The sequence below is a fragment of the Triplophysa rosa genome, linkage group LG5 (assembly GCF_024868665.1).
Source record: "Triplophysa rosa linkage group LG5, Trosa_1v2, whole genome shotgun sequence".
In the NCBI taxonomy this organism is placed as follows: Eukaryota; Metazoa; Chordata; class Actinopteri; order Cypriniformes; family Nemacheilidae; genus Triplophysa; species Triplophysa rosa.
In genome coordinates, this window is record NC_079894.1 from 26,300,198 (window position 1) to 26,308,075 (window position 7,878).

Sequence of the window (7,878 nt, forward strand, 5' to 3'; positions counted from 1 at the left end):
ATAGAGAGCGTGTAACGTACAAGATAATCTGAACTGAAATTGTCCATGATAGTGGTGGTCTGCTTCTGAAAGCAGTTTCAGCCGTGAATGGGCCATTTGGCACACACCTTTACAAACACAGAACTAGCACCTCAGCATAAAAGCAACAGAAGCTGCTCCTTTCCTTATCTTGCTCTGATTGCTTCAGTCCAGAGGTGGATTAGTTATAGTAAACATGCAGTGAAAATCTTTTGGCTCAGGTTAAGGTTAATGTTATTTCTTAAGGTTCTTCTGCCACAACCCTTTTCGAGGGGGAAAGAAACCACCGTGTTCCTTCTGCATCTGTTGTACTACATGACAGCAACCTGTTTCAAATGGCGGGCCGAATGATAGGCCACATTCTATCATACATGGAGGTCCTTGTCTTACTGGACTGAGATTACCTGTGGTGATCCTTCTTACGGGAGGAAGTAAAAGTCGTAACAAGGTTTCCGTAGGTGAACCTGCGGAAGGATCATTGTCGGTTGCCGGGCGCGCGCCCGGATCCAGAGCGGCGGGACGGCGGGGACAACGGCCCCCGTCGTCCCGTCTTCGCCCGGGGGCCCCCGACCAGACCCGTGTGTCACTTGACTGTCTGCCAGAACACCGGCCTGGCCTCGAATCGCGCGAGGAGGGGAGACCCCCGGCCGGCCCTTGGGACCTGTACCTCGGCGCGGGACGATCGGCCGACACCGCGTCCCGCCCCGGCTCCCCCCCGGCCTCCGCCGCCCCCGGCAGGTACCCGCAGGTGCGTCCTCCGCCCTCACGGGCGGAGAGCGGGCCGTGGGTTCAAAGACCCGGGCGCCCGCCCGGGGTCCCCACACCCCTTTCTTCCCTCGGAAAAAAACCAAACCATGTTGGCAAACGGACACGAACGCGCGACGCGGGTCGCGAAAACTCTGAGACAACTCTTAGCGGTGGATCACTCGGCTCGTGCGTCGATGAAGAACGCAGCTAGCTGCGAGAACTAATGTGAATTGCAGGACACATTGATCATAGACACTTCGAACGCACATTGCGGCCCCAGGTTCCTGCCGGGGCTACGCCTGTCTGAGGGTCGCTTTCCCATCGATCGGACCCGCCGCGGCTGGAGGCTCGCAGGCGCCCCCGAGCGTCTTCATCCTCCTAAGTGCAGACCGCCCCCAGCGTCTGACGTCTCCCCGCCCCGCGAGGGCGCGTCCGAGCCTCCCCGCGCGCGGCTGCCGGTGATCCTTCACCCGCTGACCGCGCCGGGGCGGCCGGGCGCGTCTCTCCGCCGGGACACGGGGCGCGGCGCCGGGGGCGAAACGCTCCCAGGCCAGCCCCGGGCCCGGGCGGCCGACCCACGCGATCTCCGATTGCGACCTCAGATCAGACGAGACGACCCGCTGAATTTAAGCATATTACTAAGCGGAGGAAAAGAAACTAACCAGGATTCCCTCAGTAGCGGCGAGCGAAGAGCCCAGCGCCGAATCCCCGTCCGCCCAGGGCGCGGGACATGTGCCCAGGGCGCGGGACCCACATGCTTACTCCGCGGCTATGTGCCGCGACCGGCTCCGGGTCGGCCAGGAAGGGTCGGGGCGAAGGTGGCTCGCTGCTACGGCGGCGACCTTTACAGCGCCCCCTCGCCCCGACTTCGCCGCTTCCCCCGGGGCCGCGGGCAGTGTCTCCGCGCCTTCTCTCCCCCTCGCGGGGGAGGGACGGGGCCCCCCGCTCCCCGCTCGGACGTCGACCGGAGCGGACCGTCCTCGGTCCGCCCCGACCGCGCCGGGCGGCCAGGCCGGGGACAGGCCCTCGACCAAGGGCGCACGGGGTCCGCGGCGAAGACGGCCACCCACCCGACCCGTCTTGAAACACGGACCAAGGAGTCTGATGCGCGCACGAGTCGGAGGGTGCGAGAGAGCCCCCGAGGCGCAACGAAGGTGAAGGCGGGCGCGGGCCCGCTGGGGTGGGATCCCCCCGCCACGGCGGGGGGCGCACCACCGGCCCGTCTCGCCCGCAGCGTCGGGGAGGCGGAGCGAGAGCGCGCGCGACGGTACCCGAAAGATGGTGAACTATGCCTGGGCAGGGCGAAGCCAGAGGAAACTCTGGTGGAGGCCCGCAGCGGTCCTGACGTGCAAATCGGTCGTCAGACCTGGGTATAGGGGCGAAAGACTAATCGAACCATCTAGTAGCTGGTTCCCTCCGAAGTTGCTTTCTTACCCGGAGATGAATTCAACTGGCAATGAGAAACAGCATCGGTGGGGAAGGGTGATGCCACGGGTACTTGGTGTCTTGGGAAAGACAAGGGCGTCGCCTGCTGCCTGACGATAGTCTAACCGTTTGTCCCGCATTAATCAATGGGGTTGGTGAGTCAAAAGTATGCCAGAATACGAGCAGCGTAAGGTCAGCCCAACCTACCATCAGTTGATCAAAACTGGTTTTGGCGATCAGGGTCAGGAATACGAGGCTCCGAGTATTTGTTAGGAGTCCGAGTGTTCTGTCCTGGAACCAACGGCGTCTCTGGCCCGATACGTCGGGTCAGGGCGCAACCCATCCCAGCATGATTGATGAGGGGGACAAAGAAAAAGGCCAGAGAGGGGCTGATTCGTTTTTATTCCTCCCTCTCATTACCACGTCATGTGCCGTCAGAGTTGACACTCGGAGACCGGGACACGACGGACTCATTTGGCAAGCACTTTTATCCAATGTCAGAGGATAAAAACCCATACCGGATAGCAGGTCGCCCGGTTTATCAAGCTGCTCTGAAGAAGCGTAGGGGTTGCGTGACTTCAGTATGGTTAGACCCCCTCCGCCCTCCCCTGGCCAGGGGGCGAGGTGCTGACGGCGGCCGCCTCGGTTTTGTGACTACTGGAATTGACGGACGACTTAGAGAGTGCTCGGTGGTTCTGACGCGGATCAGGGAGAGGCCTGGTCCGATGTTGGGGGCACCAAGAGCTCGTGCTGATCAACTCGGAACTAATGGCGATGTCCGAGAAACCGTTGCAACGGTGCAAACGGTTGCTGACTTGGAGGATGGTTTTGCCATGGCCACTCCTCCTGCAGCCCAGCTGGGACCAGCGGGGCTCGTGATCTGTGTGCCTTTCGAGGCACACGGTTGCGCACTTTGTGGAAGGTCGATGGGGACGTTGACACAGCTGAAGAAGCACAATTCGGCTATGCACAAGAGCGTTCCTGTTAGATTTATGTGCGTCTCGTGCGGGAAAACATCCGACCTGGCTCACTCGATCGCGTGTCATGTCCCTAAGTGCAAGGGCCACCCCGTGACGAAGCCACCGGGCCCAATCCGGTGTGAGGCATGCGATGCCACGTTTGAGACGCGGAGAGGATGTAGTATCCACGAGATGCATATCCACCCGGTTGTGCGTAACAGGAAGAGGATCGCATTGCATAGGGCAAAAGTCGGCCCCAGTGGGGAAACGGTGGAGACAGGAGCTATGCAGGCCTTGTTGGTTGGTGACCCGGACGCTTCGACAAGGGCGAAGCGTCAAAGAGTAGATGTCTCTGAGGACGGAATAATGCCGCTTGAGCCTACTGCGAGCTCATCGGTCCCTCTATGCACACCCACCTTGCCAGAGAGCGGGCTCGAGGCTGAACTCCGAGAGTCCGTTCGTGAAATGGTGAGAGAGGTTGAGGGCGATGACGCGGACTATATCCAAGTCCTGAAAGCCTGGATGGAGGGTAATGACCAAATTCCTGCAATGGTCACAGAGGTTACCTCACTAATGCTCCAGGGATGGTCCCAGGAAGCAAAAGTGGGCCCAGCAACCTCTCACCGCAAGAGAGGACGTGTTCCCCTAAGTGTTCTGCGAAGGCGACATGCTAGTCAGGTCAGGAGGGCGGCCTTCCGCAGAGTCCAACACTTGTTTCGTACCGACCCGACCCGCTTGGCGGAGGAGATCCTGGACGGTGGGGTCCAGAAGAACTGCCCGATCTCCCCGCAATGTGTGTTTCAGGCATACAAGTCTAAGTGGGAAAACCGGCCAGTTTTCCGCGGGTTGGGTCAATTCAGGGCGGGGGAACACGCGGATAACGATCGCTTGGCTGGGCTCATTACAGAGAGTGAGGTACAGATTAGCCTCCGCAAGGTCGCGAAAGATACCGCACCGGGTCCTGATGGTATCGGTAAGCAGGACATTCTCGAGTGGGACCCAGAGGATGAGACCCTCACACGCATGTTCAACATGAGTCATACCTACCCGTCTGAAAAGTTGTCGGTCGATGCTGCTACCCAAATCAATAGACCCAAGTAAGGCGATGGAGATGGGCAATTGGAGGCCAATCACCATTGGGTCGTTGATTTTACGGGTATTTACTAGGATTCTCGCGAAGCGATTGGCTCTGGCCTGTCCGCTTCATCCTAGTCAGAGGGGGTTTCGTCCCACCCCCGGGTGTTCGGAGAACATCGAGGTCCTACGGGGCCTCGTCAAACACTGCAAATCGGAGTGCAGCAGCCCACTCGCAGTGGTATCGATCGACTTCGCTCAGGCGTTTGACTCAATCTCCCATGAGCATCTTTTGGCTGCGCTTGGGTTGATCAAGGTGGACCTGCACATGATAAAGTTGGTCCAACAACTTTATACGGACGGCGTGACGCGGGTCAAGGTTGGAGACGGCTTTACTCCAAGCATCGCACTGAGGGTGTTAAGCAGGGGGATCCCTTGTCCCCTCTGCTTTTCAACCTGGCAATGGATCCTCTCATCCATTCTGTGGAACAAGGTGGTAACGGGTATCGTCTCGAAGGTCATTCGGTGTCGAGTCTGGTGTTCGCCGATGACCTCGTGCTGATAAGCGGATCCTGGAAGGGCATGGTAGAACACTTGAAGGTATTGGACTCCTTTTGTCAAGTTACTGGCCTCAGAGTTAACCAGAGGAAAAGCTTCGGCTTCCTCATCCGGCCTTGTAGCGGTGCGTACACGATTAACGATTGTCCCCCATGGGTTCTGGGGGGTACGGCCCTACAGTTTATCGGCCTCGAGGAATCGTTCAGATACCTTGGGGCACAATGCAATCCATGGGTTGGGATTGTTAAGCCGGATCAGGTCAGTACTCTTGACAATTGGGTGAGACGTATAGCTGCGTCTCCACTGAAGCCATCCCAGAAGGTGACTCTGCTGAATCGGCACGCGATACCCCGACTCCACTACCTGGCCGATCACGCCGAACTCGGGCCGGCCAAACTCAACCGCCTGGACGGGATCGTCAAGGAAGCTGTGAAAGGGTGGTTGCGCCTTCCACAGTCTACTTGTGATGGGCTATTATATGCAAGGAACCGGGATGGTGGCCTGGGGATCTGCAAGCTCGCCCGACAAGCCCCGATTATGCAGGCGAGACGTTGGTTACGGTTATCTGTCTCATCAAACGAGGTGGTGAAAGCATTGGCGACTAGCGACTGGGCACATGATCACTTCAGGCGACTATGGCTGAGGGCAGGGGGGGGCGAAGATGGAATTCCACGGTTGGGAACGTGGAATGTGAGCGCAAACGAAGACGAGCCCTGCCTGCTGACGCCCGCCTGTCCGTGCCCGTATCCATGCGACTGGAGAGCCAAGGAATTCCGAAGATGGGCAGAGTTGCCGGTTCAAGGGAGAGGGATTGCCAGATTTAAGGGTTGCCCGGCAAGCAACGGTTGGCTGAGAACGCACAAGGGCTTTACCGAGCGCTGCTTCATTGCGGCGCTGCAGGTTAGAGCCAACGTGTACCCGACCCGTGAGTCTCGGTGCAGGGGCAGACCTAAAACTGCTGCCTCGTGCGGGCTCTGCTCATCCAGGTTGGAATCGGTCTCTCACATCCTGGGGCAGTGCCCCGGGGTACAACCGGCTAGGATATTGCGGCACAATAAAATCTGTCGTCTTCTGGCGACTGAGGCCGAAGGTCTCGGATGGGAGGTTCATCGGGAATGGCCGTTTGTGACTGCCTCCGGGGAGTCGCGGCGGCTTGACCTGGTGCTCGTCCGGGGTTCTAAGGCCTTGGTCATTGATGTCACGGTGCGGTTCGAGTTTGACTCGAATTCGCTCCGTGATGCGGACAAGGAGAAGGTTAGGTACTATGGCCCCCATAAACAGGTGATCGCTCGGACGCTGGGAGTGGGCGAACTGCAGGTGTTCGGGTTCCCATTGGGGGCCCGAGGCCTGTGGTACGCAGCTAATGAGCGGGTCTTGGAAGCTCTGGGCATGGGACGTACTAGAGCGCGAGCGTTTGCAAAGCTGGCGTGTAGGAGAGTTCTTCTCTACTCGCTGGATGTTCTGCGGACGTTCTCCAGGGCTTGCGCACGGCAACCACGGACGTGAGGTGACGGACGGTGGTGGTTGGTACGGCTTAGTTGATTCTTGGCCGGACTGGTCGTCACCAAAGGGCATTAAGCGGGGTCACACTAACCCCGTGCCTAACCCTAGATCCAATGTGCTCGGATCAGAGCTGCGTGGTGAACAGCTCAGTAGTAGTGAGGTGCGTCTTCCCCTGCGTCGTTCCGGCCTGGGTCGCCGCCCCCCTGTCGCGGTGCGGGGGGCGGTGCCCAGGGCGGGCGGCGCATATCCGATAACGCATCCAGTCTCTTCTGTAGGTGGACCGGGCGGGTTGTCTCTCTCTGTGCGGTTCGGTGCGGGCATCCTCTCCCCCTTGGGGGGGGGTGTTTGTGGCGGGTCGAGCATATCCGAGGGGCGCCTGGCTCGGTTTTACCTGCGGGCCGACTCTTGGCTTATCCTCTCCAATGCGCTATTAGCGTCGGGCTGCCAAACCCCCCTGGTCGGGGGGGCCCGATACTAACGGCGTTCTCACGGAGAGGTGTTTCAGGGGCCGGTGAAAAGTTCACTGGGTGGGCCTGTAACGTGGGGGGTCGGCCCAGTGAGCGGTTATTCCCAAACCATGTTTGTTATGTCTTAGGGGGGGCTGGCCCTGGTTGAGAGGTTCTCTTGCCTAATGCTGGTTCCCTAACAGAGATACGACGGCGGGGAACTGCCGTCTACGTCTCTACCCGAACCCAGACGCGAGGCTGGGATATACGGTTTATCTCTCACAACCGTGGTAGTAGGAAGGCAAGAACCACCTTAGGGCCGACTCGGGCGCCGACCATCACTTGGGAGGTCGGTGTCCTGGGCCGGTCTTGTCCCTGGGGATGGGGGTGCCGTCCCGGATATTCGGGCTCTCTCGAGGGTCCGACGTCCGGGGCGGTCCCCATCTACAGGGAGGAGGATCACTCCTCGGGTAACCGGTTCTCCTACGGGAGGCCGGAGCCCGGGGTGGCCTTAGCTCCGATAGTAACGGAGCGCCGTCCTATCCCGGGTAACCGATCTCCTCGGGGAGGTCGGAGCCCGGGACGGACGTGTCTCGGGCGCGATGCAAATCATAACCGTGCTGTTCAACACGGTCCCAATTGATCGGAGAGATTCCTCGGAATCTCCCCGCGACTGGAATTTCGCAGACGGAAGTCTTCGTGTTCCTAAATACAGACACATAGGGCGGTTCTCCCCCTCCACGGAGGGGGAGCCTGCCCGAAGTATTTCTAACTTGGATTTGCAGTCAGGAAACCACCGACAACGGTTACATTGGGAACAAGGGGTGGGCCGATCCGGTACGGGTTAATTCTTGTCAGGAACGGCCACCTAACAGAGCAGGGCGGGCCTACGGGCGCGTGCCGGTGTATTCCTTGAGCGCGGCTCGGTGAGGGTTCTTTCCCCTTCGGGGGGAGGTGCCTGAGCCGGGTTGGGCTTGGGGGATGCTATGAGTCTCTATCCCAAACCCGAAGGTGAAAGGGGAATAAGGGGTGGCTGGTCCGGTACTGGTTAATTCCGGTCAAGACCTACTACCTAACAGAGCAGTGCGTGCCTACGGGCACGGCAGGTGCGTCTCTAGAGTGTGGTTTGGTCTGAGAGTCTCTCCCCT

The 7,878-nt window shown here is 59.5% G+C and overlaps 1 non-coding gene across 1 annotated transcript; it reads left to right on the forward strand.

The window, feature by feature from the left end:
• The first annotated feature begins 924 nt into the window (after nt 1-924).
• LOC130555144 (5.8S ribosomal RNA) lies at nt 925-1,078 on the forward strand. Its single transcript, XR_008963069.1, has one exon. It is a non-coding gene; the product is annotated as a 5.8S ribosomal RNA (ribosomal RNA).
• Nucleotides 1,079-7,878: the final 6,800 nt, after the last annotated feature.